This window comes from Homarus americanus, unplaced genomic scaffold, assembly GCF_018991925.1.
Source record: "Homarus americanus isolate GMGI-L3 unplaced genomic scaffold, GMGI_Hamer_2.0 scaffold59578, whole genome shotgun sequence".
In the NCBI taxonomy this organism is placed as follows: domain Eukaryota; kingdom Metazoa; phylum Arthropoda; class Malacostraca; order Decapoda; family Nephropidae; genus Homarus; species Homarus americanus.
The window spans coordinates 5,519,152-5,531,356 of NW_024712913.1; the positions used below are offsets into that span (position 1 = coordinate 5,519,152).

The window sequence follows — 12,205 nt, forward strand, 5'->3', positions numbered from 1 at the left end:
GGATGGAGTAGCAACCCTGGCTGGGGCTCTAGAGGGGGCACTTCAAAAGATATCGAAGTCTTTAAACTGCTAAGAGAACATATGAGCATGGGGGTGGAGGAGACTGCAGTGGGAGCGGGTAAACAAAGTGAAAGACTACAGGGGAATAGTGTTAGGAATGATGACAAAACTAAATTAGACAGGGAGTTTAAAACTAAACGCGGTAAGGGGGGGACTCAGAACACGACTAACTTAAATGTATACTACGCGAACAGTAGAAGTATGAGAAAAAAAATGGATGATATTAGGGCCTTGGTATGTACCGAAAAAATCGATATAATTGCATTCACTGAAACATGGATCAACCTAGACACACGTGAGTTTCCAGTCGAATACCAAATTGCGGGTTACAAACTGTTCCATACCGATAGGCAGACCAGGAAAGGAGGCGGAGTAGCAATCTATGTTAGGGATAATCTGAAGTGTGAAATAAATAAGGAAATAAAAACTGAGAGGAATACAGAAACAATTTGGATAGAATTAAGCAACGGTCGGGAAAAATTAATCACAGGAGTAATATATAGACCCCCCAATCTTGATAGCGTCAATGAGCGACTTATCTGGGATGAAATGCGCAGGGCTTCCATACACAACAAAGTCTGTATAGTAGTCGACTTTAACCTTGGCCAAATAGATTGGACTGACCTTACGGGTAACTCAGAATCAGAGGATTTTCTCGAGACGATCCAGGATTGTTTCCTAAGTCAACATATAACCGAACCCACACGGGGTAATAATATACTCGATTTAGTTCTGTAGAACAGAGAAAACCTCATTAGCAATGTCGAGGTAGGGAACGAATTTGCAAACAGCGATCACAAAGAAATTCGATTCCAGTTAGATTTTCAGGGCAGACGTAAGGAAAATTCCACTAAAGTACCAGATTTCAGAAGGGCAAACTTTGACAGTTTAAAGAGACAGCTGAGAGAGGGGGTGTCGCGTTTGGCCGTGAACCTGACAGATGACACAGACCTGATAACGAGATCTGAGATTGCCGAGTTCCACGACAATTTAAATAGTGAGTTACTTAATGCACAAAGGCAGAACATACCATACAAAAAACTCAGATCAGACAACAATGACCCTAAATGGATAAATAATTATTTAAAGAACATCATTTGCCAAAGGAAGGCTATAGGTAGAAGGATAAATCGTGGCGAAATACACCTCCGGGACTATTATAGGGTATTGGCGAGTAGGGTTAAAACCGAGATAAGGAAAGCAAAGAGAAATAATGAGGTAAGGATAGCAAGGGAGGCGAAGACAAACCCCAAAGGATTCTACCAAATGTATCAAACTAAAACACGAGAAACGATTGGACCAATACGGTCAGACTCCGGCGAGCTCACTGATAACGATGGAGAAATGAGCAATAATTTGAATAAATATTTTTCAACAGTTTTCACCACCGGAAAGTTTAAACATGATACCCGAGGCACCGACTCTATTCAGAGATAGTGAAGAAAACAAATTAAGTGAGATAGTAGTGACTAGTAACGATGTTAGTAAGCAAATAGACAAACTAAAGCCTAATAAGTCACCTGGTCCCGATGAGATATTTGCCAGAGTATTAAAGGAATGTAAGAAAGAGCTTAGTACGCCCTTAGCAAAGTTGTTTAACATGTCCTTAAAAACAGGTGTAGTACCAGAATCCTGGAGGATAGCGAATGTAATACCGATTTTCAAGAAGGGGATAGATCACTATCCTCTAACTACCGCCCAATCAGTCTAACATCAATAGTAGGCAAATTACTGGAAGCAATCATTTCAAACTCTATTCGAAATCACCTGGAGAAGCACCGATTGATCAATGATTCCCAGCATGGCTTCACAAGCGGACGTTCTTGCCTAACTAATCTATTAACATTCTTTTCATCAGTTTTCGAATCGGTGGACGAGGGGCACAATTATGATGTGGTATATCTCGACTTTAGCAAAGCCTTCGACAGAGTCCCCCACGAAAGACTAATTAGAAAGGTAGAAGCTCATGGCATCAAAGGTGACATCCTTAAATGGATTAGGGCGTGGTTACAGGACAGGAAACAGCGAGTGAGCATTAACGGCACTAAGTCCCATTGGAGCAACGTCACAAGTGGAGTTCCCCAAGGCTCAGTACTTGGACCATTATTATTTATTATATACATAAACGACATAGATATCGGCATAGACAGCAACATAAGTAAATTTGCTGATGACACTAAAATAGGACGTGTTATCAAATCTGACGAGGACTCGGCAAAACTACAGGAAGACCTAAACAAATTTTTCGAATGGTCTGAAAAATGGCAGATGAAATTCAACGTCGACAAATGTAAAGTACTCAGTATAGGAGATGTAAACAGGGAAACCAGATACCAGATGAACAACGATGCCATAGAGAAATCCGACTGTGAGAGAGATTTAGGAGTAATGATAAGTAGGAACCTTAAGCCAAGTAAACAATGTGTTTTTGCTTGTAACAAGGCTAATAAAGTACTTGGGTTCATACAAAGGAGTGTTAGTTACAAGACTAGCGAGGTCATCCTAAAACTGTATCTTGCTCTTGTGAGACCACACCTGGATTACGCAGTTCAGTTCTGGTCACCGTATTACAGAATGGATATAGAATCCTTGGAAAGAATTCAGAGGAGAATGACAAGACTAATCCCGGGCATTAGGAACCTTGAGTATAGAGACAGGTTAAAGCATCTTAATTTGCACTCCCTTGAGAGACGTAGAGCGAGGGGCGACCTGATGGAGGTGTATAAGTGGAAGGCAGGGCTAAACAAAGGGGACATTACTAAGGTACTCAAACTATCCAACCAGGAGCGAACTCGTAACAATGGTTTTAAATTAGACAAATTTAGATTTAGGCGCGAAATAGGTAAACACTGGTTTGGAAACAGAATAGTGGATGAATGGAACAAATTACCAAATATCATCATTAACTCGAATACGCTGAACTGCTTCAAACATCGGTTGGATGCTTATATGAGCAATAGGGGTTGGGTGTAAATGGGACTGCCCAGTATGGGCCAATAGGCCCGCTGCAGTTTCCTCCATTCTTATGTTCTTATGTTCTTATGACAGTGTAGTAAGGTTTCGGTCCGAGCGGACGGGCTGTTATTGTTCATTCCCGAAAGGCAAGCCCACCCCCCCCCCCCCAGTGATTATACGTGTGTGTGTGTGTGTGTGTGTACACACCAGTGATCATAAAGAACATCTGATCCGCCTACACCAGTGACGTACCGTGGTTACACTGATGAATCACGCAGAACACCTACATAGTATATAAAATATCAAGTAGAATATGTCCTCTCTCCAAATAAGGTGTTGTCAAGCCATTTAACATCCCAAAAAAACATACTAAAATATTTACCTATATTGAAATTCGGCTCTCCGAGAATTTGTAGAATTCTTATTGACATTAATATTGATATTGGTAGTTTATTTAGCCAGAAGAATGTTATCGCCGCTGGCTTTATCGTTGGTGTCAACAACCATGTGCCTCCCCTACCCCACACGCGGCCTGTTCCCTTCGATATCACAATACCGACGTATCCGCCTAAAAAATTAATTATACAAAACATTTATCTCCAACACACTGCCAAATTGAGAGCTCTTGAACACATACACACTCTACAGACTGATGATAATATCACACAGACCATCTACACTGGTGGATCTCTAAACACCGCCTGTGGGAGGGCTGGAAGTGCTATTGTTATGACTCAACCCGACGGTAATATAATTGAGAAAAGAGTTAGAATTAACAACTGGGCATCCACTTTACAAACTGAATTAGTTGCCATACTCACAGCTATTAAATTCATTGAAACCACTGTTACTGACAGTCTCATCATCATTGACTCTCTATCCTCACTACTTGCCCTTGGCACCCTCGACTCAGGTTGTCACGCTCTTGTCTCTGAAGCCAGACACAAATATGCGTGCCTTGTTGACCGGGGTGTCAGGGTCAAACTGTTGTGGATCCCCTCTCACATAGGCCTCATAAAACATGACAGAGTTGATGCCCTCGCCAAACTCGCGTCTAACAAAGACACCGTTGAATACAATTTGGGTCTGTCAAAAAGAACCCTTAAAACTGTAATTAGGAAAGAACTTATTGATGAGTTTGACGCAAGTAGACAAGTGCAAACAGGCACTAGTCGATCCATAGGTTATCATGATGAGATGTATCAAGTGAAACATGTATATGGAGCAAGTAACAAGATCACTAGATTACAAGATGTTGTAACCGCTAGATTAATGTTAGGATATAAGTACCTTTGGCAGTATGTTCCTCAAGCAGATGTAAACAAAACTAAATGTAAAGTGTGTGGCCATACATATGGCCACACACTTGAACACTACGTCCTCGACTGTGTGAAGATAGAACCTTTTAGGGACAGGTCCAAGCACACTGTGTGTGAATTGGCACAACACTTCATCTCTAATGGCAAGATAGCCGACATATTAAGATTGTATCCACTTTTTTGCACTTAGTAACTATATCAATTCTCATGTACAGAACCAAATACGCAATGTGCTTGAATACCTCCCACGTAAATGTGAATAACAAAGTGTGAGGCCAGACATACTGCCTCACACGCCTGTACTCACGCATTTGTGAATAGAACTAAACAAATAATGTAAATGAAATACTGTGTAACATTCAGTGCCATAATATCCTGACAACGGGGGTTAATTATTATGACCCTTTGTAAACCCTACTCTGTAATCCTTTTGCGCTACCGCTCACAGGATGAGTGTGGGGTGCACAATAAAGTAGCCGCTGCAAGCGGCAAAATCAAAAAATCAATGTTACCACACAAGATGTAGCGACTGGGGGGGGGGAGGGCGGTGTTTACCACCGGGAGTGTCATCACCACTGGTGTGAGCGCTGAGAGGGTGTCATGGATCTCATGGCACAGATCGCCCTCTCGAGTGATGCCCCTCACCACGCGACCTGTTACCTCGACAGATGTCGCAGCTGGGGGTCGGTGTTTACCGCCGGGAGTGTCATCGCCATTGGCGTAAGTGCTGGCATCGCCGGGAGTGTTTTCACCGCTGGCGTCAACACTAGTGTCAGTGCTGACGTTATTTGCTGCCTTACCCGAACAAAGATTAGGGGGTGAGCGATGTTTACGGCGGCGTGGCCACCTGGACTCTACCACCGGGAGTGTCATCGCTACTGGCGTAAGTGCCGGCGTAATGATCGTAACGACCTTCTTATAAGACCTAATAATTTTTTGCCTGATTTACCTTCGTCCAGCAATGGTCTGAGAAATTCAGCTCATTGTCAACATACACACCTAGATCCTTCTCACATTGTTTTAAAGAGTGCAGATTCTTCATCCCGTGGGGACACATGATACGCCCCGGGTGCATCCTCTTACACTTCGTAACATTGAATCTCGGTAGCCATTTCTTCGACTATTCCTGGAGCTCACAGAGATCCTCCTGCAGCTCTTCACAGTTTGCTTGGTTTCTTGATTTCCCGAAATAACTTGGCGTCATCGGCAAACATTTGTATGGAGGAGTGTACAACGTCAGGCATGTCATTTATGAAACAAACAAACAACAGCGGGCCCAATATACTGCCCTGTGGTACCCCGCTTGTGACAGGTACGGATGATGATTTCGTGCCATTAATCACCACACACTGCTTGCTGTCTTGTAGAAAGTCTTCTATCCACGCTAGGACATTTCCCGAATTCCGTACCCTTCCAGTTTGAATTTTAGCCTTTCGTGGGGTACACTGTCGAAAGCTTTGGCAAAATCTAGGTACACATTGTCGAGATTACCATCTCGTTCCCGAGTATAGCTGCCTACTACCTACTACCTAACAACAACTCTTAGGAAACAAAATATCACCGTTTAACATAAGACTTCAAGCTTATTAGAAGAAAGGGACTGGTAACAACTATAGCACCATCACATAATGGGAACACCACAGCCAATTACAATGAACACGTGGTAACAATACGCTATATCCACAATAATATTAAATTACGACATTCGCTCAAAGGTTATTGAGGATTTACAGTTTGTATACGAAGACTATTTCTCTGTTTCCTTAATTAAATTCACCTTAGAAAAGGACGCTTTGCATCAACAGTGGACGACAGAAGTGACAACACTTCCATTGCTGATGTCCAAAACAATTATATTTTGCATCTCCCTCTTTATTTAAAACGCTAATAACAGGTTTATAAAATTGCTGACTCTTTTGGGCTGTAAATATACCGCCAGTCTCCACAACTTACTGTTTAGTTCGAATCTATTCTTTATTTCCCTACACACTACTACTACTAGAAGTCTCTGAACCACATCTTCGTCAGTGTTCATGCTCTAGCCTTTGAAAGGTGGCTGTAATTGCGATCCTGAATATATCTGATTGACTGGTACATATAGGGAATCATCGGTTTGATCAATACCATACATTTGGAGTTTGACACACTAAGTAAATGGCAAAAGGATGCAGTTGACATATGCTTTACGGATTAAATGCAAAGTTTGGGCTTTACTCTAAAAAATCAAGTTTATTGTGTTGAGTTGCGGCAATATGTAATTCAAAATTCAAGTAGCAGAACACAAGTCTCTCCTCAATTACCCTGATGTGGAAATACAGTTTGAGGGGGTTGCCACTGTTGGAGTATTCTTGCAACAGCTTCATGGAGCGACAATCACCTCGTGGCATAGGCATGAAATATTTGTGGTTTGAGTTGACAAAACCCTGGAATTCCAAAACTCACATTTCCCTTTGGCACTATGGGAAAGGTAAATGTACACATTTCTCAACACATCTTCACGAGTACGTGGCCAGGACTTTGCTGCTTCGCTGGCACAGAGATGCATGCTTTGTGCAACACGTTTAAATATGGTAATGCCAAGCATTTGAACTTTCATTCTGCTAGTTACACAGTTATATTCGCCCATAATGTTTAACGCCCCATCTGCAGCAGATCCAATGAAGTTGTTCAATGGTATATCATGTGTAGTGAGGCACTGAAACAGCTCTTATATATTTTCACCAGTCGAACCCTGATTACCTTCAAATACTCCACTCAAATCCAGCATCGCGATTTTGTCATTATCTCTCCAGATCAAAATACTTCACTATCATTGCATGTGATTTATTTACTGAGCAGTCGGTACTTTCGTCAATAATTACACTAAATTTATTTGTAGTTTCCTAACCAAGTTTTGAGTCGCACATTCCCCTAAAGCTTGTACAACGACCTTGCATTTGGTCCGTTTCGTTGCCGTTTGATCGGCTGTCTTGGAATCGGGAACATTCGCTTATTGAGGTCGTCAAGGTGGTCACATAAGCTAAAGGAAATATTAAATTTATTTGGCTATACTTGCAACTGAAGATTGTGAGATCACATGCTGCTAAATGATTAAGGTTTCTGCCACCCTTACTTGGGACAGATTAACACGACCACTTATTGAGCAGTGCCATTACATTTTGGGCTACAACACAAGAGGAAACAAACACTAAATCACCTGAATGGCATCATGTTCTGCCAAAAACGCTGCGAATAGGACAGTTGCCTTCGCCGCAGCGCTCAGTGTGGCCCCAGCAGGGTGAAGACGTGTCAGGTTGATTAAAGGCACCGCCGCCAGGCTGACCACAATGAGCAAACGTGTCACCCGGAGCAGAGGTGCTGGCTTTGAGGAGTTCTTCGTTACCCGTATGCTGTCTTGAGGTGCGGTGGCTTTTCAACGATGATGTCTCGGCACTTAAGTATTTATGGCAAACCTGACGATATGCCTTGGTCGGAGTTCCTGGTACTCAAGCTAGTCAACAGCAAATGGTCCTTTGCTAGCCAATCTTCTTGGAAATGGGGACGAGGAGGCATAACCTGGAGATGTCAGGTGTTGAGAATATGTTAGACGTTGACCCTCACAAGCATTAAATAATCTCCGTGCATCCATGTGGTATGCATAGTAATATTGCAGAGAACCTCTAATTGAACATCAGTTTACTTGCACATACATGTAATCCACATAAAAGATATTAGTTATGTTGATTGAGTGTGTAATAACGACAGTAAATACACCAATTACCAAGGCATACAGATGACTACATGAATCAGAGCCTCTTAATTCACAAGCAACACCAAAGATGTTAGTGAACAATAATCCTAAAAGAAGCTTTTACTATGAGATTCAATACACAGACAATTTAGTCGGAGTTAATTTGTTACAGTTTGACATAACCGTGATCCAAGTTCGTAAATACACGTGTGTGTATTAAGAAATATTAAGTAGATTTTCTTGAACGATACCAGTTTCCGTTTTCTGTACGAAACGGCACGAACTGGTGCATGGAACACTTATCCAAAGGAAGTAAATAAACTAATTTATCATAACAAATACAATTAGACCAAATGTGAGACGATATTCGCCGATGATATAAGGAGCCTTACATACTGGTTGCCAGACGAAAACCTCAGAAGTACTAATCAGTGTACATTGTACAATCCTTCTGCTTTCACTACACGATGGTACCAGAATGACCATATCCGTTGACCTGGCAAATTCATCGCCTTTTCTACTGCATCAGCAACGAATTAATATGTTACTAACCTTACGTAAAATAAGGAAATCGTCGAATAATATCTGAATTTCATGTCCTCCTTTGGTATTGCCTACTTGTACCCTTAAATTGGAAACATACATTGCAGCAGCACTGGTCGGGACACTGTCATATGAGTGTGGACCACAGGTTGCGAGTATTCCTTTTCGTACAGGCAGAGCTGCCTCCCTCTACTGAGATTATGAAGGAAAGGAAAATTGATTCATTACCACCGGTTTTAAGGTAACAAATAACCAACTAGACGAAGTACACGGTAAGCGTGATTAAATTTACTTGTAACACCGTAAACAACTGGCAGTGAAATGCTACTTGTAACACCGTAAGCAACCGGCAGTGACCTCCAACTTGTAACACCATAAGCAGCCAGCAGTGAAGTGCCACTTGTAACACCACGAGCAACCAACAGTGACCTGCTATCATCAAACATAAATACAAGCAGCGAGCTGCACCACCAAATACAGGCGGTGAGCAGTGGTTCACCGAACAAACTTTGAGACCTAACAGGAGCTGCAAATGAATATCAATAAAAGGACAAGAGGTTGTGGAAATGGATCCAGAGCAACAAAGGGGAAAGGTTAACAAGGACAAAGGTGACCGAGACCCAGAAGTAGAAGTTGTCCCTCCAGAGCTGAACAACCGCGACTTTATGGCAACAGAAGCTGAAGGGGGCCACCCTCTGCCTGAGCCTGAATGCTCAGCACCTGACCAGAATCCCGGGTCCAACATGATGGCAGAAGTGCGACGAACTGTGACTGAAATGCTGGAGGCGTATTTCACAAAGGGGGAAGAAAGGGAAGCAGCACGACGTTTGGAGTTTGGGAATGGCAAATTTGAACAGTCAGAAGGTTCTCAGAACGATTCTGGGGACACAAGTCCTGGATGAATACCGACTGCAGATGCTATTTGTGAAGTGGAAACAATAATAAATAGTCGAACCATCACACCTGCGTCGAGCGACATGAGAGACCTGGAAGCGTTTATGCCAGCCCATATTCTCCACGGTGACCCACATGCTGATCTGCTATTAGGAGGATGTCTTCTGAAAGACTTACATCAACGACGGTGGCGGCACGTGCAGTTCCTAGCAGACCACTTCTGGAAACGCTGGGTGAGGAAGTACCTTCCACTACTCCGCAAAAGACAGAGGTACATAGAACCAACCTATAATCTCCAGAAAGGCGACCTTGTCTTCGTCACCGGAGAAGATTTTCCTCGCAACAAACGACCATTGGGCAGGGTCACGACAACAGTCCCGGGAGCCAATGGTCTAGTGCGCCAGGTGCTTGTGTGAACCGTATCTAGGGAGTTCCGAAGGCCAGTGACCCGTGTATACCTTATTGAACACGCCACACCGTAAATCTTGGGCGATTGCCCATCGCCGGGAGTGTTATCGCTGCTGGCTTCAGCTACAGTGCTGGCGTGTGATGCCATTAAATCTTTCGACCTGTGACCTCGCCAGATGTAGAAGTGTTCACAGATAAGTCCTGGTTCTGCTGAGTGGACTGTCTTAGACTGGTGGCGGTGCCTGCCCGCCCCTCCATGAGACAGATCGCCCTCTCTAGTGATGCTGTGAAGACCAGCCTTCTGTCCGAGAATTTGTGCTGGGACGATTTACGCAATCCTGTTTTCTCTTGGAACACCACACTGATCTACTTTGACCCGCACTTGTAAGTACAGCCTAAGTGACATGACTCCTTCAAGGTTTTCCATCATCAGGAAGAGTCTGATGATCTTCTGTACTCTTCCTGTGACATCATATACAGCTGAAAGATCTTTCTTTGTTAAGAAGAACTATCTCCGATATTGAATGGCTGATAAATGTTTAACTGAACTAGCACTATTGTTTATACACCCAGATATTAACATTTGTGTTAGTGATGTTATAAACAGATTTGCAGATCAAAATCAAAAGAAGCGTCGCATAAATCCTGTTTTATAGATAAATGAATGTATAAATAATTCCTGCCTTGAATACACAGTTTTCATTTTTATTATGTAATTATATTATAAAATAAAATATTTGAAATTTCGATTTTTAACATTTTAAATCAAGGAAAATGGGGGCTTCATTTGTCAGCCCCTTAACCCTCCTGTGGAAACTTTTCCCCCTGGACCTTCACTGGGGTTCCGCTCCAGACTCCCCCACTAAAAAAACCTAGATCCGCCACTTATTAATAGTAAGTTCATTATTTACTAACACTGCAAGCGTGTCTTGTCTTATCAGAAGCTTTTTTAAAAAATTTACAGAGCAGATATACAAATTTCTTTGGACCACTAAAACCCTTTCACTCAAAAAATCTCTGACCAAATAAAGCTTCTCTAACTCCTTTTCCCTTTCGAAATCCATTTTGTTCTTCAGATAACTCACTTTACATTCTAAACTTTATTCTACTTAAAATTATGATTAATAAAAATTTGCAGGCATGACTTATTAATTAATATGGATCTACATATGTATATAATATACAGTATATATTATTATTAATTTGGTAATAATAAGAGGGCCCTCTCATTAATATTTTTTCTCCATATAATGTAATATTAATTATATATCCGATCATTATGTAGCAAACAGTCCAAGAACGCCAGCCATATCTGTTCTGCCCGAGAAGACTTCCCACCCGCTGAGTAACAACATGGCGCCCGATTGGCGCCATGGCACCCGTGTCATATTGTATCACGCCGTAAGGGTGCCGAATATTTTTTTAGTGGGTGTACATGTATGTATCGTGCATGTATACATGTGTGTGTGTGTGTGTGTGTGTGTGTGTGTGTGTGTGTGTACAAGCATCATGCATTAAAAAATTAATCGGCACCCTGAAAGCGTGATACAATATGACACGGGTGCCGAATAATTTTTTAGTGGGTGTACATGCGTTCTGGGACCCTTCCCTGCAGTGCACATCGGAGAGGAATGGCGGAAAAACGAACTAATAATATTAGAATTTGAAGATGTGGCTGATCTTCGTTACATTCTTCGTAATTTTGTTTGTTTTATTGAATATTAAACGTAAATTCATTAATGTTTTTACGGCCAATATTATGAAATTTTCGAGACATTTAGGTGTTTTACTGCCAAGTGCAAGCTCATTCAACTGCCAGCTGCTGGAGTCATTTCACCTTACAATCTCTGTTCGGTAAGCAATACAATAATCATACCATACTACCCCCTGCAGGCGGCAGGAATGGAAGGGTAACCTCAATATCTGTTTTTTCATTTATATTTAATGTTTGAGCTTCCTCTTTCTTCAACTTTAATCTTAGCAACAAGTAAAAAACTACGAACTTCAAATGTGTGGGATTCAGGAGGTTGGGACTAGAATGTGGAGTTTGCTTGTCTCGGAGAGTATAATCATTTGCACCCTATTTAACGTAACCAGCTTAACAAGATATTGTTAAGTTACTTATTTTAAGATGTTCCCAGACCTTCCATCTTTGTAGTTCAGATCACCTATAGCCCTCGACATTGAATTTGGATGTTATAGCATCCAAGCTTCCATAACACATCTTTCTTCATTTTGTAAATTTTTTCCTCGCTATTTAACGGTAGTAAAAATCCCGTTCACTAGGATTTATTGG

The 12,205-nt window shown here is 41.9% G+C and overlaps 1 protein-coding gene across 1 annotated transcript in view; it reads right to left on the reverse strand.

The window, feature by feature from the left end:
• The window catches only part of LOC121864916 (endoglucanase E-4-like), a 65,169-nt gene that overhangs the window by 44,759 nt on the left and 8,205 nt on the right, over positions 1–12,205 (reverse strand). The gene's annotated exons all lie outside the window — the stretch shown is intronic.